The sequence below is a fragment of the Chiloscyllium punctatum genome, chromosome 21 (genome assembly GCF_047496795.1).
Source record: "Chiloscyllium punctatum isolate Juve2018m chromosome 21, sChiPun1.3, whole genome shotgun sequence".
Classification (NCBI taxonomy): Eukaryota; Metazoa; Chordata; class Chondrichthyes; order Orectolobiformes; family Hemiscylliidae; genus Chiloscyllium; species Chiloscyllium punctatum.
In genome coordinates, this window is record NC_092759.1 from 24,986,560 (window position 1) to 25,013,146 (window position 26,587).

The window sequence follows — 26,587 nt, forward strand, 5'->3', positions numbered from 1 at the left end:
GCGAGAAACAGAGGGACTGAAACAGAGGGGCTGAAACAGAGGGCTGATACAGAGGGCGAGAAACAGAGCGGCTGAAACAGAGGGCGAGAAACAGAGGGGCTGAAACAAAGGGGCTGAAACAGTGGGGCTAAAACAGAGGGGCTGAAACAGAGGGCGAGAAATAGTGGGGCTGAAACAGAGGGCGAGAAACAGTGGGGCTGAAACAGAGGGCGAGAAACATAGGGGCTGAAACAGAGGGGCTGAAACAGAGGGGCTGAAACAGAGGGCGAGAAACAGAGGGGCTGAAACAGAAGGCGAGAAACAGAGGGGCAGAAACAGAGGGTGAGAAACAGAGGAGCAGAAACAGAGGGGCTGAAACAGAGAGCGCGAAACAGAGGGGCTGAAACAGATGGCGAGAAACAGAGGGACTGAAACAGAGTTCGAGAAACAGAGGGGCTGAAACAGAGGGCAAGAAACAGAGGGGCTGAAACAGAGAGGCAGAAACAGAAGCGCAGAAACAGAGAGGCTGAAACAGAGGGCGAGAAACAGAGGGGCTGAATCAGAGGGGCTGAATCAGAAGGGCTGAAACAGAGGGCAAGAAACAGTGGGGCTGAAACAGAGTGGCTGGAACAGAGGGCGAGAAACAGAGGGGCTGAATCAGACGGGCTGAATCAGAGGGGCTGAAACAGAGGGGCTGAAACAGAGGGCGAGAAACAGAGGGGCTGAAACAGAGGGCGAGAAACAGAGGGCGAGAAACAGAGGGGCTGAAAAAGAGGGGCAGAAACAGAGGGGCTGAAAAAAAGCGGCTGATGCAGAGGGCGAGAAATAGAGGGGCTGAAACAGAGGGGCTGAAACAGAGGGGCTGAAACAGAGGGCGAGAAACAGAGAGGCTGAAACAGAGGGCGAGAAACAGAGGGGCTGAAACAGAGGGCGAGAAACAGAGGGGCTGAAACAGAGGGGCTGAAACAGAGGGGCTGAAACAGAGGGTCTGAAACAGAGGGCTAGAAACAGAGGGGCTGAAACAGAGGGGCTGAAACAGAGTGGCTGAAACAGAGGGGCTGAAACAGTGAGCGAGAAACAGAGGGGCTGAAACAGAGGGCCAGAAACAGAGGGCGAGAAACAGAGGGACTGAAACAGTGGGTCTGAAACAGAGGGGCTGATACAGAGGGCGAGAAACAGAGCGGCTGAAACAGAGGGCGAGAAACAGAGGGGCTGAAACAAAGGGGCTGAAACAGTGGGGCTAAAACAGAGGGGCTGAAACAGAGGGCGTGAAATAGAGGGGCTGAAACAGAGGGCGAGAAACAGAGGGGCTGAAACAGAGGGCGAGAAACAGAGGGGCTGAAACAGAGGGCGAGAAACAGAGGGGCTGAAACAGAGGGGCTGAAATAGAGGGCGAGAAACAGAGGGGCTGAAACAGAGGGCGAGAAACAGAGGGGCTGAAACAGAGGGCGAGAAACAGAGGGGCTGAATCAGAGGGGCTGAAACAGAAGGCGAGAAACAGAGGGGCTGAAACAGAGGGCGAGAAACTGAGGGGCAGAAACAGAGTGCGAGAAACAGAGGGACTGAAACAGAGGGGCTGAAACAGAGGGCGAGAAACAGAGGGGCTGAAACAGAGGGCGAGAAACAGAGGGGCAGAAACTGAGGGCGAGAAACAGAGGGGCTGAAAGAGAGGGGCTGAAACAGAGGGGCTGAATCAGAGGGGCTGAAACAGAGGGGCTGAAACAGAGGGCGAGAAACAATGGGGCTGAAACAGCGGGTGAGAAACAGAGGGCAAGAAACAGAGGGGCTGAAACAGAGGGGCTGAAACAGACGGGCTGAAACAGAGAGCCTGAAACAGAGGGGCTGAAACAGAGGGCGAAAAACAGAGGGGCTGAAACAGAGGGCGAGAAACAGAGCGGCTGAAACAGAGGGGCAGAAACAGAGGGGCTGAAACAGAGGGGCTGAAACAGAGGGCGAGAAACAGAGGGGCTGAATCAGAGGGGCTGAATCAGAGGGACTGAAACAGAGGGGCTGAAACAGAGGGCGAGAAACAAAGGGGCTGAAACAGCGTGCGAGAAACAGAGGGCGAGAAACAGAGGGGCTGAAACAGAGGGGCTGAAACAGACGGGCTGAAACAGAGAGCCTGAAAGAGAGGGCGAGAAACAGAGGGGCTGAAACAGAGGGCGAAAAACAGAGGGGCTGAAACAGAGGGCGAGAAACAGAGGGTGAGAAACAGAGGGCGAGAAACAGAGTGGATGAAACAGAGGGGCTGAAACAAAGGGGCTGAAATAGAGGGGCTGAAACAGAGGGGCTGAATCAGAGGGGCTGAAACAGAGTGGCTGAATCAGAGGGGCTGAAACAGAGGGCGAGAAACAGAGGGGCTGAAACAGAGGGCGAGAAACAGAGGGGCTGAAACAGAGGGGCTGAAACAGAGGGTGTGAAACAGAGAGGCTGAAACAGAAGGGCAGAAACAGAGAGGCTGAAACAGAGGGCGAGAAACAGAGGGGCTAAATCAGAGGGGCTGAATCAGAAGGGCTGAAACAGAGGGCAAGAAACAGAGGGACTGAAACAGAGTGGCTGGAACACAGGGCGAGAAACAGAGGGGCTGAATCAGACGGGCTGAATCAGAGGGGCTGAAACAGAGGGGCTGAAACAGAGGGCGAGAAACAGAGGGGCTGAAACAGAGGGCGAGAAACAGAGGGCGAGAAACAGAGGGGCTGAAAAAGTGGGGCTGAAACAGAGGGGCTGAAAAAAAGCGGCTGATGCAGAGAGCGAAAAATAGAGGGGCTGAAACAGAGTGGCTGAAACAGAGGGCGAGAAACAGAGGGCCAGAAACAGAGTGGCTGAAACAGAGGGCGAGAAACAGAGGGCGAGAAACAGAGGGGCTGAAAAAGAGGGGCTGAAACAGAGGGGCTGAAAAAAAGCGGCTGATGCAGAGGGCGAGAAATAGAGGGGCTGAAACAGAGGGGCTGAAACAGAGGGCAAGAAACAGAGAGGCTGAAACAGAGGGCGAGAAACAGAGGGGCTGAAACAGAGGGCGAGAAACAGAGGGGCTGAAACAGAGGGGCTGAAACAGAGGGGCTGAAACAGAGGGTCTGAAACAGAGGGCTAGAAACAGAGGGGCTGAAACAGAGGGGCTGAAACAGAGTGGCTGAAACAGAGGGGCTGAAACAGTGAGCGAGAAACAGAGGGGCTGAAACAGAGGGCCAGAAACAGAAGGGCAGAAACAGAGAGGCTGAAACAGAGGGCGAGAAACAGAGGGGCTAAATCAGAGGGGCTGAATCAGAAGGGCTGAAACAGAGGGCAAGAAACAGAGGGACTGAAACAGAGTGGCTGGAACACAGGGCGAGAAACAGAGGGGCTGAATCAGACGGGCTGAATCAGAGGGGCTGAAACAGAGGGACTGAAACAGTGGGTCTGAAACAGAGGGGCTGATACAGAGGGCGAGAAACAGAGCGGCTGAAACAGAGGGCGAGAAACAGAGGGGCTGAAACAAAGGGGCTGAAACAGTGGGGCTAAAACAGAGGGGCTGAAACAGAGGGCGTGAAATAGAGGGGCTGAAACAGAGGGCGAGAAACAGAGGAGCTGAAACAGAGGGCGAGAAACAGAGGGGCTGAAACAGAGGGCGAGAAACAGAGGGGCTGAAACAGAGGGGCTGAAATAGAGGGCGAGAAACAGAGGGGCTGAAACAAAGGGCGAGAAACAGAGGGGCTGAAACAGAGGGCGAGAAACAGAGGGGCTGAATCAGAGGGGCTGAAACAGAAGGCGAGAAACAGAGGGGCTGAAACAGAGGGCGAGAAACTGAGGGGCAGAAACAGAGTGCGAGAAACAGAGGGACTGAAACAGAGGGGCTGAAACAGAGGGCGAGAAACAGAGGGGCTGAAACAGAGGGCGAGAAACAGAGGGGCAGAAACTGAGGGCGAGAAACAGAGGGGCTGAAAGAGAGGGGCTGAAACAGAGGGGCTGAATCAGAGGGGCTGAAACAGAGGGGCTGAAACAGAGGGCGAGAAACAAAGGGGCTGAAACAGCGGGTGAGAAACAGAGGGCAAGAAACAGAGGGGCTGAAACAGAGGGGCTGAAACAGACGGGCTGAAACAGAGAGCCTGAAACAGAGGGGCTGAAACAGAGGGCGAAAAACAGAGGGGCTGAAACAGAGGGCGAGAAACAGAGCGGCTGAAACAGAGGGGCAGAAACAGAGGGGCTGAAACAGAGGGGCTGAAACAGAGGGCGAGAAACAGAGGGGCTGAATCAGAGGGGCTGAATCAGAGGGACTGAAACAGAGGGGCTGAAAAAGAGGGCGAGAAACAAAGGGGCTGAAACAGCGTGCGAGAAACAGAGGGCGAGAAACAGAGGGGCTGAAACAGAGGGGCTGAAACAGACGGGCTGAAACAGAGAGCCTGAAAGAGAGGGCGAGAAACAGAGGGGCTGAAACAGAGGGCGAAAAACAGAGGGGCTGAAACAGAGGGCGAGAAACAGAGGGTGAGAAACAGAGGGCGAGAAACAGAGTGGATGAAACAGAGGGGCTGAAACAAAGGGGCTGAAATAGAGGGGCTGAAACAGAGGGGCTGAATCAGAGGGGCTGAAACAGAGTGGCTGAATCAGAGGGGCTGAAACAGAGGGCGAGAAACAGAGGGGCTGAAACAGAGGGCGAGAAATAGAGATCTGAAACAGAGGGCGAGAAACAGATTGGCTGAAACAGAGGGCAAGAAACAGAGGGGCTGAAACAGAGGGCGAGAAACAGAGGGGCTGAAACAGAGGGGCTGAAACAGAGAGCGAGAAACAGAGGGGCTGAAACAGAGGGCCATAAACAGAGGGCGAGAAACAGAGGGACTGAATCAGTTGGGCTGAAACAGAGGGGCTGATACAGAGGGCGAGAAACAGAGCGGTTGAAACAGAGGGCGAGAAACAGAGGGGCTGAAACAAAGGGGCTGAAACAGTGGGGCTAAAACAGAGGGGCTGAAACAGAGGGCGAGGAATAGAGGGGCTGAAACAGAGGGCGAGAAACAGAGGGGCTGAAACAGAGGGCGAGAAACAGAGGGGCTGAAACAGAAGGCGAGAAACAGAGGGGCTGAAACAGAGGGGCTGCAACAGAGGGCGAGGAACAGAGGGGCTGAAACAGAGGGCGAGAAACAGAGGGGCTGAATCAGAGGGGCTGAAACAGAGGGCGAGAAACAGAGGGGCTGAAACAGAGAGCGAGAAACAGAGGGGCTGAAACAGAGGGTCTGAAACAGAGGGTGAGAAACAGAGGGGCTGAAACAGAGGGCGAGAAACAGAGGGGCTGAAACAGAGGGGCTGAATCAGAGGGGCTGATTCAGAGGGGCTGAAACAGAGGGGCTTAATCAGAGGGGCTGAAACAGAGGGCGAGAAACAGAGGGGCAGAAACAGAGGGCGAGAAACAGAGGAGCTGAAACAGAGGGGCTGAAACAGAGAGCGCGAAACAGAGGGGCTGAAACAGATGGCGAGAAACAGAGGGACTGAAACAGAAGTCGAGAAACAGAGCGGCTGAAACAGAGGGCAAGAAACAGAGGGGCTGAAACAGAGTGGCTGAAACAGAAGGGCTGAAACAGAGGGGCTGAAACAGAGGGCGAGAAACAGAGGGGCTGAATCAGAGGGGCTGAATCAGAGGGGCTGAAACAGAGGGGCTGAATCAGAGGGGCTGAAACAGAAGGCGAGAAACAGAGCGGCTGAAACAGAGGGCGAGAAACTGTGGGGCAGAAACAGAGTGCGAGAAACAGAGGGGCTGAAACAGAGGGGCTGAAACAGAGGGCGAGAAACAGAGGGGCTGAAACAGAGGGCGAGAAACAGAGGGGCAGAAACTGAGGGCGAGAAACAGAGGGGCTGAAACAGAGGGGCTGAAACAGAGGGGCTGAATCAGAGGGGCTGAAACAGAGGGGCTGAAACAGAGGGCGAGAAACAAAGGGGCTGAAACAGCGGGCGAGAAACAGAGGGCAAGAAACAGAGGGGCTGAAACAGACGGGCTGAAACAGAGAGCCTGAAACAGAGGGGCTGAAACAGAGGGCGAAAAACAGAGGGGCTGAAACAGAGGGCGAGAAACAGAGCGGCTGAAACAGAGGGGCAGAAACAGAGGGGCTGAAACAGAGGGGCTGAAACAGAGGGCGAGAAACAGAGGGGCTGAATCAGAGGGGCTGAATCAGAGGGACTGAAACAGAGGGGCTGAAACAGAGGGCGAGAAACAAAGGGGCTGAAACAGCGGGCGAGAAACAGAGGGCGAGAAACAGAGGGGCTGAAACAGAGGGGCTGAAGCAGACGGGCTTAAACAGAGAGCCTGAAACAGAGGCCGAGAAACAGAGGGGCTGAAACAGAGGGCGAAAAACAGAGGGGCTGAAACAGAGGGCGAGAAACAGAGGGTGAGAAACAGAGGGCGAGAAACAGAGTGGATGAAACAGAGGGGCTGAAACAAAGGGGCTGAAATAGAGGGGCTGAAACAGAGGGGCTGAATCAGAGGGGCTGAAACAGAGTGGCTGAATCAGAGGGGCTGAAACAGAGGGCGAGAAACAGAGGGGCTGAAACAGAGGGCGAGAAACAGAGGGGCTGAAACAGAGGGGCTGAAACAGAGGGGCTGAAACAGAGGGGCTGAATCCGAGGGCAAGAAACAGAGAGGCTGAAACAGAGGGCGAGAACCAGAGGGGCTGAAACAGAGGGCAAGAAACAGAGGGGCTGAAACAGAGGGCGAGAAACAGAGGGGCTGAAACAGAGGGGCTGAAACAGAGGGGCTGAAACAGAGGGGCTGAAACAGTGGGCGAGAAACAGAGGGCGAGAAACAGAGGGGCTGAAAAAGAGGGGCTGAAACAGAGGGGCTGAAACAAAGCGGCTGAAAAAGAGGGGCTGAAACAGAGGGGCTGAAACAAAGCGGCTGAAACAGAGGGTCTGAAACAGAGGGTGAGAAACAGAGGGGCTGAAACAGAGTGCGAGATACAGAGGGGCTGAAAGAGAGGGGCTGAAACAGAGGGCGAGAAACAGAGAGGCTGAAACAGAGGGCGAGAAACAGAGGGCCTGAAACAGAGGGCGAGAAACAGAGGGCTGAAACAGAGGGGCTGAAACAGAGGGGCTGAAACAGAGGGGCTGAAACAGAGGGCGAGATACAGAGAGGCTGAAACAGAGGGCGAGAAACAGAGTGGCTGAAACAGAGGGCAAGAAACAGAGGGGCTGAAACAGAGGGCGAGAAACAGAGTGGCTGAAACAGAGGGGCTGAAACAGAGGGCGAGAAACAGAGGGACTGAAACATAGGGGCTGAAACAGAGGGGCTGATACAGAGGGCGAGAAACAGAGCGGCTGAAACAGAGGGCGAGAAACAGAGGGGCTGAAACAAAGGGGCTGAAACAGAGGGCGAGAAACAGAGGGTCTGAAACAGAGGGGCTGAAACAGAGGGCGAGATACAGAGAGGCTGAAACAGAGGGCGAGAAACAGAGTGGCTGAAACAGAGGGCAAGAAACAGAGGGGCTGAAACAGAGGGCGAGAAACAGAGGGGCTGAAACAGAGGGGCTGAAACAGAGGGCGAGAAACAGAGGGACTGAAACAAAGGGGCTGAAACAGAGGGCTGATACAGAGGGCGAGAAACAGAGCGGCTGAAACAGAGGGCGAGAAACAGAGGGGCTGAAACAAAGGGGCTGAAACAGTGGGGCTAAAACAGAGGGGCTGAAACAGAGGGCGAGAAATAGTGGGGCTGAAACAGAGGGCGAGAAACAGAGGGGCTGAAACAGAGGGCGAGAAACATAGGGGCTGAAACAGAGGGGCTGAAACAGAGGGGCTGAAACAGAGGGCGAGAAACAGAGGGGCTGAAACAGAGGGCGAGAAACAGAGGGGCTGAAACAGAGGGCGAGAAACAGAGGGGCTGAATCAGAGGGGCTGAAACAGAGGGCGAGAAACAGAGGGGCTGAAACAGAGGGCGAGAAACAGAGGAGCAGAAACAGAGGGGCTGAAACAGAGAGCGCGAAACAGAGGGGCTGAAACAGATGGCGAGAAACAGAGGGACTGAAACAGAGTTCGAGAAACAGAGGGGCTGAAACAGAGGGCAAGAAACAGAGGGGCTGAAACAGAGAGGCTGAAACAGAAGCGCAGAAACAGAGAGGCTGAAACAGAGGGCGAGAAACAGAGGGGCTGAATCAGAGGGGCTGAATGAGAAGGGCTGAAACAGAGGGCAAGAAACAGAGGGGCTGAAACAGAGTGGCTGGAACAGAGGGCGAGAAACAGAGGGGCTGAATCAGACGGGCTGAATCAGAGGGGCTGAAACAGAGGGGCTGAAACAGAGGGCGAGAAACAGAGGGGCTGAAACAGAGGGCGAGAAACAGAGGGCGAGAAACAGAGGGGCTGAAAACGAGGGGCTGAAACAGAGGGGCTGAAAAAAAGCGGCTGATGCAGAGGGCGAGAAATAGAGGGGCTGAAACAGAGGGGCTGAAACAGAGGGGCTGAAACAGAGGGCGAGAAACAGAGAGGCTGAAACAGAGGGCGAGAAACAGAGGGGCTGAAACAGAGGGCGAGAAACAGAGGGGCTGAAACAGAGGGGCTGAAACAGAGGGGCTGAAACAGAGGGTCTGAAACAGAGGGCTAGAAACAGAGGGGCTGAAACAGAGGGGCTGAAACAGAGTGGCTGAAACAGAGGGGCTGAAACAGTGAGCGAGAAACAGAGGGGCTGAAACAGAGGGCCAGAAACAGAGGGCGAGAAACAGAGGGACTGAAACAGTGGGTCTGAAACAGAGGGGCTGATACAGAGGGCGAGAAACAGAGCGGCTGAAACAGAGGGCGAGAAACAGAGGGGCTGAAACAAAGGGGCTGAAACAGTGGGGCTAAAACAGAGGGGCTGAAACAGAGGGCGTGAAATAGAGGGGCTGAAACAGAGGGCGAGAAACAGAGGGGCTGAAACAGAGGGCGAGAAACAGAGGGGCTGAAACAGAGGGCGAGAAACAGAGGGGCTGAAACAGAGGGGCTGAAATAGAGGTCGAGAAACAGAGGGGCTGAAACAGAGGGCGAGAAACAGAGGGGCTGAAACAGAGGGCGAGAAACAGAGGGGCTGAATCAGAGGGGCTGAAACAGAAGGCGAGAAACAGAGGGGCTGAAACAGAGGGCGAGAAACTGAGGGGCAGAAACAGAGTGCGAGAAACAGAGGGACTGAAACAGAGGGGCTGAAACAGAGGGCGAGAAACAGAGGGGCTGAAACAGAGGGCGAGAAACAGAGGGGCAGAAACTGAGGGCGAGAAACAGAGGGGCTGAAAGAGAGGGGCTGAAACAGAGGGGCTGAATCAGAGGGGCTGAAACAGTGGGGCTGAAACAGAGGGCGAGAAACAAAGGGGCTGAAACAGCGGGTGAGAAACAGAGGGCAAGAAACAGAGGGGCTGAAACAGAGGGGCTGAAACAGACGGGCTGAAACAGAGGGGCTGAAACAGAGGGCGAGAAACAAAGGGGCTGAAACAGCGTGCGAGAAACAGAGGGCGAGAAACAGAGGGGCTGAAACAGAGGGGCTGAAACAGACGGGCTGAAACAGAGAGCCTGAAAGAGAGGGCGAGAAACAGAGGGGCTGAAACAGAGGGCGAAAAACAGAGGGGCTGAAACAGAGGGCGAGAAACAGAGGGTGAGAAACAGAGGGCGAGAAACAGAGTGGATGAAACAGAGGGGCTGAAACAAAGGGGCTGAAATAGAGGGGCTGAAACAGAGGGGCTGAATCAGAGGGGCTGAAACAGAGTGGCTGAATCAGAGGGGCTGAAACAGAGGGCGAGAAACAGAGGGGCTGAAACAGAGGGCGAGAAACAGAGGGGCTGAAACAGAGGGGCTGAAACAGAGGGTGTGAAACAGAGAGGCTGAAACAGAAGGGCAGAAACAGAGAGGCTGAAACAGAGGGCGAGAAACAGAGGGGCTAAATCAGAGGGGCTGAATCAGAAGGGCTGAAACAGAGGGCAAGAAACAGAGGGGCTGAAACAGAGTGGCTGGAACACAGGGCGAGAAACAGTGGGGCTGAATCAGACGGGCTGAATCAGAGGGGCTGAAACAGAGGGGCTGAAACAGAGGGCGAGAAACAGAGGGGCTGAAACAGAGGGCGAGAAACAGAGGGCGAGAAACAGAGGGGCTGAAAAAGTGGGGCTGAAACAGAGGGTCTGAAAAAAAGCGGCTGATGCAGAGGGCGAGAAATAGAGGGGCTGAAACAGAGGGGCTGAAACAGAGGGGCTGAAACAGAGGGCGAGAAACAGAGAGGCTGAAACAGAGGGCGAGAAACAGAGGGGCTGAAACAGAGGGCGAGAAACAGAGGGGCTGAAACAGAGGGGCTGAAACAGAGGGGCTGAAACAGAGGGTCTGAAACAGAGGGCGAGAAACAGAGGGGCTGAAACAAAGGGGCTGAAACAGAGGGGCTGAAACAGAGGGGCTGAAACAGAGAGCGAGAAACAGAGGGGCTGAAACAGAGGGCCAGAAACAGAGGGCGAGAAACTGAGGGACTGAAACAGTGGGTCTGAAACAGAGGGGCTGATACAGAGGGCGAGAAACAGAGCGGCTGAAACAGAGGGCGAGAAACAGAGGGGCTGAAACAAAGGGGCTGAAACAGTGGGGCTAAAACAGAGGGGCTGAAACAGAGGGCGAGAAATAGAGGGGCTGAAACAGAGGGCGAGAAACAGAGGGGCTGAAACAGAGGGCGAGAAACAGAGGGGCTGAAACAGAGGGCGAGAAACAGAGGCGCTGAAACAGAGGGGCTGCAACAGAGGGGCTGAAACAGAGGGCGAGAAACAGAGGGGCTGAAACACAGGGCGAGAAACAGAGGGGCTGAAACAGAGGGCGAGAAACAGAGGGGCTGAATCAGAGGGGCTGAAACAGAAGGCGAGAAACAGAGGGGCTGAAACAGAGGGCGAGAAACTGAGGGGCAGAAACAGAGTGCGAGAAACAGAGGGGCTGAAACAGAGGGGCTGAAACAGAGGGCGAGAAACAGAGGGGCTGAAACAGAGGGCGAGAAACAGAGGGGCAGAAACTGTGGGCGAGAAACAGAGGGGCTGAAACAGAGGGGCTGAAACAGAGGGGCTGAATCAGAGGGGCTGAAACAGAGGGGCAGAAACTGAGGGCGAGAAACAGAGGCGCTGAAACAGAGGGGCTGAAACAGAGGGGCTGAATCAGAGGGGCTGAAACAGAGGGGCTGAAACAGAGGGGCTGAATCAGAGGGGCTGAAACAGAGGGGCTGAAACAGAGGGCAAGAAACAGAGGGGCTGAAACAGAGGGGCTGAAACAGACGGGCTGAAACAGAGAGCCTGAAACAGAGGGGTTGAAACAGAGGGCGGAAAACAGAGGGGCTGAAACAGAGGGCGAGAAACAGAGCGGCTGAAACAGAGGGTCAGAAACAGAGGGGCTGAAACAGAGGGGCTGAAACAGAGGGCGAGAAACAGAGGGGCTGAATCAGAGGGGCTGAATCAGAGGGACTGAAACAGAGGGGCTGAAACAGATGCGAGAAACAAAGGGGCTGAAACAGCGGGCGAGAAACAGAGGGCGAGAAACAGAGGAGTTGAAACAGAGGGGCTGAAACAGACGGGCTGAAACAGAGAGCCTGAAACAGAGGGCGAGAAACAGAGGGGCTGAAACAGACGGGCTGAAACAGAGAGACTGAAACAGAGGGCGAGAAATAGAGGGGCTGAAACAGAGGGCGAAAAACAGAGGGGCTGAAACAGAGGGCGAGAAACAGAGGGTGAGAAACAGAGGGCGAGAAACAGAGTGGATGAACCAGAGGGGCTGAAACAGAGGGCGAGAAACAGAGGGGCTGAAACAGAGGGCGAGAAACAGAGGGGCAGAAACTGTGGGCGAGAAACAGAGGGGCTGAAACAGAGGGGCTGAAACAGAGGGGCTGAATCAGAGGGGCTGAAACAGAGGGGCAGAAACTGAGGGCGAGAAACAGAGGGGCTGAAACAGAGGGGCTGAAACAGAGGGGCTGAATCAGAGGGGCTGAAACAGAGGGGCTGAAACAGAGGGGCTGAATCAGAGGGGCTGAAACAGAGGGGCTGAAACAGAGGGCAAGAAACAGAGGGGCTGAAACAGAGGGGCTGAAACAGACGGGCTGAAACAGAGAGCCTGAAACAGAGGGGTTGAAACAGAGGGCGGAAAACAGAGGGGCTGAAACAGAGGGCGAGAAACAGAGCGGCTGAAACAGAGGGGCTGAAACAGAGGGCGAGAAACAGAGGGCCTGAAACAGAGGGCGAGAAACAGAGGGGCTGAAACAGAGGGCGAGAAACAGAGGGGCTGAAACAGAGGGGCTGAAACAGAGGGGCTGAAACAGAGGGGCTGAAACAGAGGGCGAGAAACAGAGGGCGAGAAACAGAGGGGCTGAAACAGAGGGCGAGAAACAGAGGGGCTGAATCAGAGGGGCTGAAACAGAGGGCGAGAAACAGAGGGGCTGAAACAGAGGGCGAGAAACAGAGGGGCAGAAACAGAGGGCGAGAAACAGAGGAGCAGAAACAGAGGGGCTGAAACAGAGAGCGCGAAACAGAGGGGCTGAAACAGATGGCGAGAAACAGAGGGACTGAAACAGAGTTCGAGAAACAGAGGGGCTGAAACAGAGGGCAAGAAACAGAGGGGCTGAAACAGAGAGGCTGAAACAGAAGCGCAGAAACAGAGAGGCTGAAACAGAGGGCGAGAAACAGAGGGGCTGAATCAGAGGGGCTGAATGAGAAGGGCTGAAACAGAGGGCAAGAAACAGAGGGGCTGAAACAGAGTGGCTGGAACAGAGGGCGAGAAACAGAGGGGCTGAATCAGACGGGCTGAATCAGAGGGGCTGAAACAGAGGGGCTGAAACAGAGGGCGAGAAACAGAGGGGCTGAAACAGAGGGCGAGAAACAGAGGGCGAGAAACAGAGGGGCTGAAAACGAGGGGCTGAAACAGAGGGGCTGAAAAAAAGCGGCTGATGCAGAGGGCGAGAAATAGAGGGGCTGAAACAGAGGGGCTGAAACAGAGGGGCTGAAACAGAGGGCGAGAAACAGAGAGGCTGAAACAGAGGGCGAGAAACAGAGGGGCTGAAACAGAGGGCGAGAAACAGAGGGGCTGAAACAGAGGGGCTGAAACAGAGGGGCTGAAACAGAGGGTCTGAAACAGAGGGCTAGAAACAGAGGGGCTGAAACAGAGGGGCTGAAACAGAGTGGCTGAAACAGAGGGGCTGAAACAGTGAGCGAGAAACAGAGGGGCTGAAACAGAGGGCCAGAAACAGAGGGCGAGAAACAGAGGGACTGAAACAGTGGGTCTGAAACAGAGGGGCTGATACAGAGGGCGAGAAACAGAGCGGCTGAAACAGAGGGCGAGAAACAGAGGGGCTGAAACAAAGGGGCTGAAACAGTGGGGCTAAAACAGAGGGGCTGAAACAGAGGGCGTGAAATAGAGGGGCTGAAACAGAGGGCGAGAAACAGAGGGGCTGAAACAGAGGGCGAGAAACAGAGGGGCTGAAACAGAGGGCGAGAAACAGAGGGGCTGAAACAGAGGGGCTGAAATAGAGGGCGAGAAACAGAGGGGCTGAAACAGAGGGCGAGAAACAGAGGGGCTGAATCAGAGGGGCTGAAACAGAAGGCGAGAAACAGAGGGGCTGAAACAGAGGGCGAGAAACTGAGGGGCAGAAACAGAGTGCGAGAAACAGAGGGACTGAAACAGAGGGGCTGAAACAGAGGGCGAGAAACAGAGGGGCTGAAACAGAGGGCGAGAAACAGAGGGGCAGAAACTGAGGGCGAGAAACAGAGGGGCTGAAAGAGAGGGGCTGAAACAGAGGGGCTGAATCAGAGGGGCTGAAACAGTGGGGCTGAAACAGAGGGCGAGAAACAAAGGGGCTGAAACAGCGGGTGAGAAACAGAGGGCAAGAAACAGAGGGGCTGAAACAGAGGGGCTGAAACAGACGGGCTGAAACAGAGAGCCTGAAACAGAGGGGCTGAAACAGAGGGCGAAAAACAGAGGGGCTGAAACAGAGGGCGAGAAACAGAGCGGCTGAAACAGAGGGGCAGAAACAGAGGGGCTGAAACAGAGGGGCTGAAACAGAGGGCGAGAAACAGAGGGGCTGAATCAGAGGGGCTGAATCAAAGGGACTGAAACAGAGGGGCTGAAACAGAGGGCGAGAAACAAAGGGGCTGAAACAGCGTGCGAGAAACAGAGGGCGAGAAACAGAGGGGCTGAAACAGAGGGGCTGAAACAGACGGGCTGAAACAGAGAGCCTGAAAGAGAGGGCGAGAAACAGAGGGGCTGAAACAGAGGGCGAAAAACAGAGGGGCTGAAACAGAGGGCGAGAAACAGAGGGTGAGAAACAGAGGGCGAGAAACAGAGTGGATGAAACAGAGGGGCTGAAACAAAGGGGCTGAAATAGAGGGGCTGAAACAGAGGGGCTGAATCAGAGGGGCTGAAACAGAGTGGCTGAATCAGAGGGGCTGAAACAGAGGGCGAGAAACAGAGGGGCTGAAACAGAGGGCGAGAAACAGAGGGGCTGAAACAGAGGGGCTGAAACAGAGGGTGTGAAACAGAGAGGCTGAAACAGAAGGGCAGAAACAGAGAGGCTGAAACAGAGGGCGAGAAACAGAGGGGCTAAATCAGAGGGGCTGAATCAGAAGGGCTGAAACAGAGGGCAAGAAACAGAGGGGCTGAAACAGAGTGGCTGGAACACAGGGCGAGAAACAGAGGGGCTGAATCAGACGGGCTGAATCAGAGGGGCTGAAACAGAGGGGCTGAAACAGAGGGCGAGAAACAGAGGGGCTGAAACAGAGGGCGAGAAACAGAGGGCGAGAAACAGAGGGGCTGAAAAAGTGGGGCTGAAACAGAGGGTCTGAAAAAAAGCGGCTGATGCAGAGGGCGAGAAATAGAGGGGCTGAAACAGAGGGGCTGAAACAGAGGGGCTGAAACAGAGGGCGAGAAACAGAGAGGCTGAAACAGAGGGCGAGAAACAGAGGGGCTGAAACAGAGGGCGAGAAACAGAGGGGCTGAAACAGAGGGGCTGAAACAGAGGGGCTGAAACAGAGGGTCTGAAACAGAGGGCGAGAAACAGAGGGGCTGAAACAAAGGGGCTGAAACAGAGGGGCTGAAACAGAGGGGCTGAAACAGAGAGCGAGAAACAGAGGGGCTGAAACAGAGGGCCAGAAACAGAGGGCGAGAAACTGAGGGACTGAAACAGTGGGTCTGAAACAGAGGGGCTGATACAGAGGGCGAGAAACAGAGCGGCTGAAACAGAGGGCGAGAAACAGAGGGGCTGAAACAAAGGGGCTGAAACAGTGGGGCTAAAACAGAGGGGCTGAAACAGAGGGCGAGAAATAGAGGGGCTGAAACAGAGGGCGAGAAACAGAGGGGCTGAAACAGAGGGCGAGAAACAGAGGGGCTGAAACAGAGGGCGAGAAACAGAGGCGCTGAAACAGAGGGGCTGCAACAGAGGGGCTGAAACAGAGGGCGAGAAACAGAGGGGCTGAAACACAGGGCGAGAAACAGAGGGGCTGAAACAGAGGGCGAGAAACAGAGGGGCTGAATCAGAGGGGCTGAAACAGAAGGCGAGAAACAGAGGGGCTGAAACAGAGGGCGAGAAACTGAGGGGCAGAAACAGAGTGCGAGAAACAGAGGGGCTGAAACAGAGGGGCTGAAACAGAGGGCGAGAAACAGAGGGGCTGAAACAGAGGGCGAGAAACAGAGGGGCAGAAACAGAGGGGCTGAAACAGAGGGGCTGAATCAGAGGGGCTGAAACAGAGGGGCAGAAACTGAGGGCGAGAAACAGAGGGGCTGAAACAGAGGGGCTGAAACAGAGGGGCTGAATCAGAGGGGCTGAAACAGAGGGGCTGAAACAGAGGGGCTGAATCAGAGGGGCTGAAACAGAGGGGCTGAAACAGAGGGCAAGAAACAGAGGGGCTGAAACAGAGGGGCTGAAACAGACGGGCTGAAACAGAGAGCCTGAAACAGAGGGGTTGAAACAGAGGGCGGAAAACAGAGGGGCTGAAACAGAGGGCGAGAAACAGAGCGGCTGAAACAGAGGGTCAGAAACAGAGGGGCTGAAACAGAGGGGCTGAAACAGAGGGCGAGAAACAGAGGGGCTGAATCAGAGGGGCTGAATCAGAGGGACTGAAACAGAGGGGCTGAAACAGAGTGCGAGAAACAAAGGGGCTGAAACAGCGGGCGAGAAACAGAGGGCGAGAAACAGAGGAGTTGAAACAGAGGGGCTGAAACAGACGGGCTGAAACAGAGAGCCTGAAACAGAGGGCGAGAAACAGAGGGGCTGAAACAGACGGGCTGAAACAGAGAGACTGAAACAGAGGGCGAGAAACAGAGGGGCTGAAACAGAGGGCGAAAAACAGAGGGGCTGAAACAGAGGGGCTGAAACAGAGGGGCTGAAACAGAGGGGCTGAATCCGAGGGCAAGAAACAGAGAGGCTGAAACAGAGGGCGAGAAACAGAGGGGCTGAAACAGAGGGGCTGAAACAGAGGGCGAGAAACAGAGGGCCTGAAACAGAGGGCGAGAAACAGAGGGGCTGAAACAGAGGGCGAGAAACAGAGGGGCTGAAACAGAGGGGCTGAATCAGAGGGGCTGAAACAGAGGGGCTGAAACAGAGGGCGAGAAACAGAGGGCGAGAAACAGAGGGGCTGAAACAGAGGGCGAGAAACAGAGGGGCTGAATCAGAGGGGCTGAAACAAAGGGGCTGAAATAGAGGGGCTGAAACAGAGAGGCTGAATCAGAGGGGCTGAAACAGAGGGCGAGAAACAGAGGGGCTGAAACAGAGGGCGAGAAACAGAGGGGCTGAAACAGAGGGGCTGAAACAGAGGGGCTGAAACAGAGGGGCTGAATCCGAGGGCAAGAAACAGAGAGGCTGAAACAGAGGGCGAGAAACAGAGGGGCTGAAACAGAGGGCGAGAAACAGAGGGCCTGAAACAGAGGGCGAGAAACAGAGGGGCTGAAACAGAGGGCGAGAAACAGAGGGGCTGAAACAGAGGGGCTGAATCAGAGGGGCTGAAACAGAGGGGCTGAAACAGAGGGCGAGAAACAGAGGGCGAGAAACAGAGGGGCTGAAACAGAGGGCGAGAAACAGAGGGGCTGAATCAGAGGGGCTGAAACAGAGGGCGAGAAACAGAGGGGCTGAAACAGAGGGCGAGAAACAGAGGGGCAGAAACAGAGGGCGAGAAACAGAGGAGCAGAAACAGAGGGGCTGAAACAGAGAGCGCGAAACAGAGGGGCTGAAACAGATGGCGAGAAACAGAGGGACTGAAACAGAGTTCGAGAAACAGAGGGGCTGAAACAGAGGGCAAGAAACAGAGGGGCTGAAACAGAGAGGCTGAAACAGAAGCGCAGAAACAGAGAGGCTGAAACAGAGGGCGAGAAACAGAGGGGCTGAATCAGAGGGGCTGAATGAGAAGGGCTGAAACAGAGGGCAAGAAACAGAGGGGCTGAAACAGAGTGGCTGGAACAGAGGGCGAGAAACAGAGGGGCTGAATCAGACGGGCTGAATCAGAGGGGCTGAAACAGAGGGGCTGAAACAGAGGGCGAGAAACAGAGGGGCTGAAACAGAGGGCGAGAAACAGAGGGCGAGAAACAGAGGGGCTGAAAACGAGGGGCTGAAACAGAGGGGCTGAAAAAAAGCGGCTGATGCAGAGGGCGAGAAATAGAGGGGCTGAAACAGAGGGGCTGAAACAGAGGGGCTGAAACAGAGGGCGAGAAACAGAGAGGCTGAAACAGAGGGCGAGAAACAGAGGGGCTGAAACAGAGGGCGAGAAACAGAGGGGCTGAAACAGAGGGGCTGAAACAGAGGGGCTGAAACAGAGGGTCTGAAACAGAGGGCTAGAAACAGAGGGGCTGAAACAGAGGGGCTGAAACAGAGTGGCTGAAACAGAGGGGCTGAAACAGTGAGCGAGAAACAGAGGGGCTGAAACAGAGGGCCAGAAACAGAGGGCGAGAAACAGAGGGACTGAAACAGTGGGTCTGAAACAGAGGGGCTGATACAGAGGGCGAGAAACAGAGCGGCTGAAACAGAGGGCGAGAAACAGAGGGGCTGAAACAAAGGGGCTGAAACAGTGGGGCTAAAACAGAGGGGCTGAAACAGAGGGCGTGAAATAGAGGGGCTGAAACAGAGGGCGAGAAACAGAGGGGCTGAAACAGAGGGCGAGAAACAGAGGGGCTGAAACAGAGGGCGAGAAACAGAGGGGCTGAAACAGAGGGGCTGAAATAGAGGGCGAGAAACAGAGGGGCTGAAACAGAGGGCGAGAAACAGAGGGGCTGAAACAGAGGGCGAGAAACAGAGGGGCTGAATCAGAGGGGCTGAAACAGAAGGCGAGAAACAGAGGGGCTGAAACAGAGGGCGAGAAACTGAGGGGCAGAAACAGAGTGCGAGAAACAGAGGGACTGAAACAGAGGGGCTGAAACAGAGGGCGAGAAACAGAGGGGCTGAAACAGAGGGCGAAAAACAGAGGGGCTGAAACAGAGGGTCTGAAACAGAGGGGCTGAATCAGAGGGGCTGATTCAGAGGGGCTGAAACAGTGGGGCTGAATAAGAGGGGCTGAAACAGAGGGCGAAAAAGAGAGGGGCTGAAACAAAGGGGCTGAAACAGTGGAGCTGAAACAGAGGGCGAGAAATAGAGGGGCTGAAACAGAGGGCGAGAAACAGAGGGGCTGAAACAGAGGGCGAGAAACAGAGGGGCTGAAACAGAGGGGCTGAAACAGAGGGGCTGAAACAGAGGGCGAGAAACAGAGGGGCTGAAAGAGATGGCGAGAAACAGAGGGGCTGAAACAGAGGGCGAGAAACAGAGGGGCTGAATCAGAGGGGCTGAAACAGAGGGCGAGAAACAGAGGGGCTGAAACAGAGGGCGAGAAACAGAGTGGCTGAAACAGAGGTGCTGAAACAGAGGGTGAGAAACAGAGGGGCTGAAACAGAGGGCGAGAAACAGAGGGGCTGAAACAGAGGGGCTGAAACAGAGGGGCTGATTCAGAGGGGCTGAAACAGAGGGGCTGAATCGGAGGGGCTGAAACAGAGGGCGAGAAACAGAGGGGCTGAAACAGAGGGCGAGAAACAGTGGAGCAGAAACAGAGGGCGAGAAACAGAGGGGCTGAAACAGAGGGGCTGAAACAGAGAGTGCGAAAGAGAGGGGCTGAAACAGAGGGCGAGAAACAGAGGGGCTGAAACAGAGGGTCTGAAACAGAGGGGCTGAAACAGAGGGCAAGAAACAGAGGGGCTGAAACCGAGTGGCTGAAACAGAAGGGCTGAAACAGAGGGGCTGAAAAAGAGGTCGAGAAACAGGGGCTGAATCAGAGGAGCTGAATCAGAGGGGCTGAAACCGAGGGCCTTTATCAGAGGGGCTGAAACAGAAGGCGAGAAACAGAGGGGCTGAAACAGAGTGCGAGAAACAGAGGGGCAGAAACAAAGGGCGAGAAACAGAGGGGCTGAAACAGAGTGGATGAAACAGAGGGCAAGAAACAGAGGGGCTGAAACAGAGGGCGAGAAACAGAGGGGCTGAAACTGAGGGGCTGAAACAGAGGGGCTGAAACAGAGGGCGAGAAACAGAGGGGCTGAAACAGAGGGCGACAAACAGAGGGGCTGAAACAAAGGGCGAGAAACAGAGGGGCTGAAACAGAGGGGCTGAACCAGAGGGGCTGCAACAGAGGGGCTGAAACGGAGGGGCTGAAACAGAGGGGCTGGAACAGAGGGGCTGAAACAGAGGGCAAGAAACAGTGGGGCTGAAACAGAGGGGCTGAAACAGATGGGCAGAAACAGAGGGGGAGAAACAGAGGGCGAGAAACAGAGGGGCTGAATCAGAGGGGGTGAAACAGAGGGCGAGAAACAGAGGGGCTGAATCAGAGGGGCTGAATCAGAGGGGCTGAAACAGAGGGGCTGAAACAGAGGGCGAGAAACTAAGGTACTGAATCAGAGGGGCTGAAACAGAGGGGCTGAAACAGACGGGCTGAAACAGAGAGCCTGAAACAGAGTGGCTGAAACAGAGGGGCTGAAATAGAGGGTCTGAAACAGAGGGGCTGAATCAGAGGGGCTGAAACAGAGGGGCTGAATCAGAGGGGCTGAAACAGAGGGCGAGAAACAGAGGGGCTGAAACAGAGGGGCTGAATCAGAGGGGTTGAAACAGAGGGGCTGACACAGAGGGCGAGAAACAGAGAGGCTGAAACAGAGGGCGAGAAACAGAGGGGCTGAAACAGAGGGCGAGAAACAGAGGGGCTGAAACAGAGGGGCTGAAACAGAGGGGCTGAAACAGAGGGCGAGAAACAGAGGGGCTGAAACAGATGTGGAGAAACAGAGGGGCTGAAACAGAGGGCGAGAAACAGAGAGGCTGAATCACAGGGGCTGAAACAGAGGGCGAGAAACAGAGTGGCTGAAACAGAGGGCGAGAAACAGAGGGGCTGAAACAGAGGTGCTGAAACAGAGGGTGAGAAACAGAAGGGCTGAAACAGAGGGCGAGAAACAGAGGGGCTGAAACAGAGGGCCTGAAACAGAGGGGCTGATTCAGAGGGGCTGAAACAGAGGGGCTGAATCAGAGGGGCTGAAACAGAGGGCGAGAAACAGAGGGGCTGAAACAGAGGGCGAGAAACAGAGGAGCAGAAACAGAGGGTGAGAAACAGAGGGGCTGAAACAGAGGGGCTGAAACAGAGAGTGCGAAACAGAGGGGCTGAAACAGAGGGCGAGAAACAGAGGGGCTGAAACAGAGGTCGAGAAACAGAGGGGCTGAAACAGAGGGCAAGAAACAGAGGGGCTGAAACCGAGTGGCTGAAACAGAAGGGCTGAAACAGAGGGGCTGAAACAGAGGGCGAGAAACAGAGGGGCTGAATCAGAGGGGCTGAATCAGAGGGGCTGAAACAGAGGGCCTGAATCAGAGGGGCTGAAACAGAAGGCGAGAAACAGAGGGGCTGAAACAGAGGGCGAGAAACAGAGGGGCAGAAACAGAGAGCGAGAAACAGTGGGGCTGAAACAGAGGGCCTGAAACAGAGGGCAAGAAACAGAGGGGCTGAAACAGAGGGCGAGAAACAGAGGGGCTGAAACAGTGGGGCTGAAGCAGAGGGGCTGAAACAGAGGGCGAGAAACAGAGGGGCTGAAACAAAGGGCGAGAAACAGAGGGGCTGAAACAGAGGGGCAGAAACAGAGGGGCTGAAACAGAGGGGCTGAATCGGAGGGGCTGAAACAGAGTGGCTGAAACAGAGGGGCTGAAAAAGAGGGCAAGAAACAGAGGGGCTGAAACAGAGGGGCTGAAACAGAGGGGCAGAAACAGAGGGCGAGAAACAGAGGGGCTGAATCAGAGGGGCTGCATCAGAGGGGCTGAATCAGAGGGGCTGAAACAGAGGGGCTGAAACAGAGGGCGAGAAACTAAGGTACTGAATCAGAGGGGCTGAAACAGAGGGGCTGAAACAGAGGGGCTGAAACAGACGGCTGAAACAGAGAGCCTGAAACAGAGTGGCTGAAACAGAGGGGCTGAAATAGAGGGTCTGAAACAGAGGGGCTGAATCAGAGGGGCTGAAACAGAGGGGCTGAAACAGAGGGCGAGAAAGAGAGGGGCTGAAACAGAGGGGCTGAATCAGAGGGGCTGAAACAGAGGGGCTGAAACAGAGGGCGAGAAACAGAGAGGGTGAAACAGAGGGCGAGAAACAGAGGGGCTGAAACAGAGGGCGAGAAACAGAGGGGCTGAAACAGAGGGGCTGAAACAGAGGGGCTGAAACAGAGGGCGAGAAACAGAGGGGGTGAAACAGATGGCGAGAAACAGAGGGGCTGAAACAGAGGGCGAGAAAAAGGGTGGCTGAATCAGAGGGGCTGAAACAGAGGGCGAGAAACAGAGGGGCTGAAACAGAGGGCGAGAAACAGAGGGGCTGAAACAGAGGTGCTGAAACAGAGGGTGAGAAACAGAGGGGCTGAAACAGAGGGCGAGAAACAGAGGGGCTGAAACAGAGGGGCTGAAACAGAGGGGCTGATTCAGAGGGGCTGAAACAGAGGGGCTGAATCAGAGGGGTTGAAACAGAGGGCGAGAAACAGAGCGGCTGAAACAGAGGGCGAGAAACAGAGGAGCAGAAACAGAGGGCGAGAAACAGAGGGGCTGAAACAGAGGGCGAGAAACAGAGGGGCTGAAACAGAGGGCGAGAAACAGAGGGGCTGAAACAGAGGGGCTGAAACAGAGGGGCTGAAACAGAGGGGCTGAAATAGAGGGGCTGAAACAGAGGGACTGAAACAGAGGGCGTGAAACTAAGGTACTGAATCAGAGGGGCTGAAACAGAGGGGCTGAAACAGAGGGCGTGAAACTAAGGTACTGAATCAGAGGGGCTGAAACAGAGGGGCTGAAACAGACTGGCTGAAACAGAGGGGCTGATTCAGAGTGGCTGAAACAGAGGGGCTGAAATAGAGGGTCTGAAACAGAGGGGCTGATTCAGAGGGGCTGAAACAGAGGGGCTGAATCAGAGGGGCTGAAACAGAGGGGCTGAAACAGAGGGCGAGAAACAGAGAGGCTGAAATAGAGGGCGAGAATCAGAGGGGCTGAAACAGAGGGCGAGAAACAGAGGGGCTGAAACAGAGGGGCTGAAACAGAGGGGCTGAAACAGAAGGCGAGAAACAGAGGGGCTGAAACAGATGGCGAGAAACAGAGGGGCTGAAACAGAGGGCGAGAAACAGAGGGGCTGAATCAGAGGGGCTGAAACAGAGGGCGAGAAACAGAGGGGCTGAAACAGAGGGGCTGAAACAGAGGGGCTGAAACAGTGGGTGAGAAACAGAGGGGCTGAAACAGAGGGCGAGAAACAGAGGGGCTGAATCAGAGGGGCAGAAACAGAGAGCGAGAAACAGTGGGGCTGAAACAGAGGGCCTGAAACAGAGGGCAAGAAACAGAGGGGCTGAAACAGAGGGCGAGAAACAGAGGGGCTGAAACAGTGGGGCTGAAGCAGAGGGGCTGAAACAGAGGGCGAGAAACAGAGGGGCTGAAACAAAGGGCGAGAAACAGAGGGGCTGAAACAGAGGGGCAGAAACAGAGGGGCTGAAACAGAGGGTCTGAATCGGAGGGGCTGAAACAGAGGGGCTGAAACAGAGGGGCTGAAAAAGAGGGCAAGAAACAGAGGGGCTGAAACAGAGGGGCTGAAACAGAGGGGCAGAAACAGAGGGCGAGAAACAGAGGGGCTGAATCAGAGGGGCTGCATCAGAGGGGCTGAATCAGAGGGGCTGAAACAGAGGGGCTGAAACAGAGGGCGAGAAACTAAGGTACTGAATCAGAGGGGCTGAAACAGAGGGGCTGAAACAGAGGGGCTGAAACAGACGGCTGAAACAGAGAGCCTGAAACAGAGTGGCTGAAACAGAGGGGCTGAAATAGAGGGTCTGAAACAGAGGGGCTGAATCAGAGGGGCTGAAACAGAGGGCGAGAAAGAGAGGGGCTGAAACAGAGGGGCTGAATCAGAGGGGCTGAAACAGAGGGGCTGAAACAGAGGGCGAGAAACAGAGAGTGTGAAACAGAGGGCGAGAAACAGAGGGGCTGAAACAGAGGGCGAGAAACAGAGGGGCTGAAACAGAGGGGCTGAAACAGAGGGGCTGAAACAGAGGGCGAGAAACAGAGGGGGTGAATCAGATGGAGAGAAACAGAGGGGCTGAAACAGAGGGCGAGAAAAAGAGTGGCTGAATCAGAGGGGCTGAAACAGAGGGCGAGAAACAGAGGGGCTGAAACAGAGGGCGAGAAAGAGAGGGGCTGAAACAGAGGTGCTGAAACAGAGGGTGAGAAACAGAGGGGCTGAAACAGAGGGCGAGAAACAGAGGGGCTGAAACAGAGGGGCTGAAACAGAGGGGCTGATTCAGAGGGGCTGAAACAGAGGGGCTGAATCAGAGGGGTTGAAACAGAGGGCGAGAAACAGAGCGGCTGAAACAGAGGGCGAGAAACAGAGGAGCAGAAACAGAGGGCGAGAAACAGAGGGGCTGAAACAGAGGGGCTGAAACAGAGAGTGCGAAACAGAGGGGCTGAAACAGAGGGCGAGAAACAGAGGGGCTGAAACAGAGGGCGAGAAACAGAGGGGCTGAAACAGAGGGCAAGAAACAGAGGGGCTGAAACCGAGTGGCTGAAACAGAAGGGCTGAAACAGAGGGGCTGAAACAGAGGGCGAGAAACAGAGGGGCTGAATCAGAGGGGCTGAATCAGAGGGGCTGAAACAGAGGGGCTGAATCAGAGGGGCTGAAACAGAAGGCGAGAAACAGAGGGGCTGAAACAGAGGGCGAGAAACAGAGGGGCAGAAACAGAGGGCGAGAAACAGAGGGGCTGAAACAGAGGGGCTGAAACAGAGGGGCAGAAACAGAGGGCGAGAAACAGAGGGGCTGAATCAGAGGGGCTGCATCAGAGGGGCTGAATCAGAGGGGCTGAAACAGAGGGGCTGAAACAGAGGGCGAGAAACTAAGGTACTGAATCAGAGGGGCTGAAACAGAGGGGCTGAAACAGAGGGGCTGAAACAGACGGCTGAAACAGAGAGCCTGAAACAGAGTGGCTGAAACAGAGGGGCTGAAATAGAGGGTCTGAAACAGAGGGGCTGAATCAGAGGGGCTGAAACAGAGGGGCTGAATCAGAGGGGCTGAAACAGAGGGCGAGAAAGAGAGGGGCTGAAACAGAGGGGCTGAATCAGAGGGGCTGAAACAGAGGGGCTGAAACAGAGGGCGAGAAACAGAGAGTGTGAAACAGAGGGCGAGAAACAGAGGGGCTGAAACAGAGGGCGAGAAACAGAGGGGCTGAAACAGAGGGGCTGAAACAGAGGGGCTGAAACAGAGGGCGAGAAACAGAGGGGGTGAATCAGATGGAGAGAAACAGAGGGGCTGAAACAGAGGGCGAGAAAAAGAGTGGCTGAATCAGAGGGGCTGAAACAGAGGGCGAGAAACAGAGGGGCTGAAACAGAGGGCGAGAAAGAGAGGGGCTGAAACAGAGGTGCTGAAACAGAGGGTGAGAAACAGAGGGGCTGAAACAGAGGGCGAGAAACAGAGGGGCTGAAACAGAGGGGCTGAAACAGAGGGGCTGATTCAGAGGGGCTGAAACAGAGGGGCTGAATCAGAGGGGTTGAAACAGAGGGCGAGAAACAGAGCGGCTGAAACAGAGGGCGAGAAACAGAGGAGCAGAAACAGAGGGCGAGAAACAGAGGGGCTGAAACAGAGGGGCTGAAACAGAGAGTGCGAAACAGAGGGGCTGAAACAGAGGGCGAGAAACAGAGGGGCTGAAACAGAGGGCGAGAAACAGAGGGGCTGAAACAGAGGGCAAGAAACAGAGGGGCTGAAACCGAGTGGCTGAAACAGAAGGGCTGAAACAGAGGGGCTGAAACAGAGGGCGAGAAACAGAGGGGCTGAATCAGAGGGGCTGAATCAGAGGGGCTGAAACAGAGGGGCTGAATCAGAGGGGCTGAAACAGAAGGCGAGAAACAGAGGGGCTGAAACAGAGGGCGAGAAACAGAGGGGCAGAAACAGAGGGCGAGAAACAGAGGGGCTGAAACAGAGGGGCTGAAACAGAGGGCAAGAAACAGAGGGGCTGAAACAGAGGGCGAGAAACAGAGGGGCTGAAACAGAGGGGCTGAAACAGAGGGGCTGAAACAGAGGGCGAGAAACAGAGGGGCTGAAACAAAGGGCGAGAAACAGAGGGGCTGAAACAGAGGGGCAGAAACAGAGGGGCTGAAACAGAGGGGCTGAATCGGAGGGGCTGAAACAGAGGGGCTGAAACAGAGGGGCTGAAACAGAGGGGCTGAAACAGAGGGCGAGAAACAGAGGGGCTGAATCAGAGGGGCTGAATCAGAGGGGCTGAAACAGAGGGGCGGAAACAGAGGGCGAGAAACAGAGGGGCTGAAACAGAGGGCGAGAAACAGAGGGGCTGAAACAGAGGGGCTGAAATAGAGGGGCTGAAACAGAGGGGCTGAAACAGAGGGCGTGAAACTAAGGTACTGAATCAGAGGGGCTGAAACAGAGGGGCTGAAAAAGAGGGGCTGAAACAGAGGGGCTGAAATAGAGGGGCTGAAACAGAGGGGCTGAAACAGAGGGCGTGAAACTAAGGTACTGAATCAGAGGGGCTGAAACAGAGGGGCTGAAACAGAGGGCGTGAAACTAAGGTACTGAATCAGAGGGGCTGAAACAGAGGGGCTGAAACAGACTGGCTGAAACAGAGGGGCTGATTCAGAGTGGCTGAAACAGAGGGGCTGAAATAGAGGGTCTGAAACAGAGGGGCTGATTCAGAGGGGCTGAAACAGAGGGGCTGAATCAGAGGGGCTGAAACAGAGGGGCTGAAACAGAGGGCGAGAAACAGAGAGGCTGAAATAGAGGGCGAGAATCAGAGGGGCTGAAACAGAGGGCGAGAAACAGAGGGGCTGAAATAGAGGGGCTGAAACAGAGGGGCTGAAACAGAGGGCGTGAAACTAAGGTACTGAATCAGAGGGGCTGAAACAGAGGGGCTGAAACAGAGGGGCTGAAATAGAGGGGCTGAAACAGAGGGGCTGAAACAGAGGGCGTGAAACTAAGGTACTGATTCAGAGGGGCTGAAACAGAGGGGCTGAATCAGAGGGGCTGAAACAGAGGGGCTGAAACAGAGGGCGAGAAACAGAGAGGCTGAAATAGAGGGCGAGAATCAGAGGGGCTGAAACAGAGGGCGAGAAACAGAGGGGCTGAAACAGAGGGGCTGAAACAGAGGGGCTGAAACAGAAGGCGAGAAACAGAGGGGCTGAAACAGATGGCGAGAAACAGAGGGGCTGAAACAG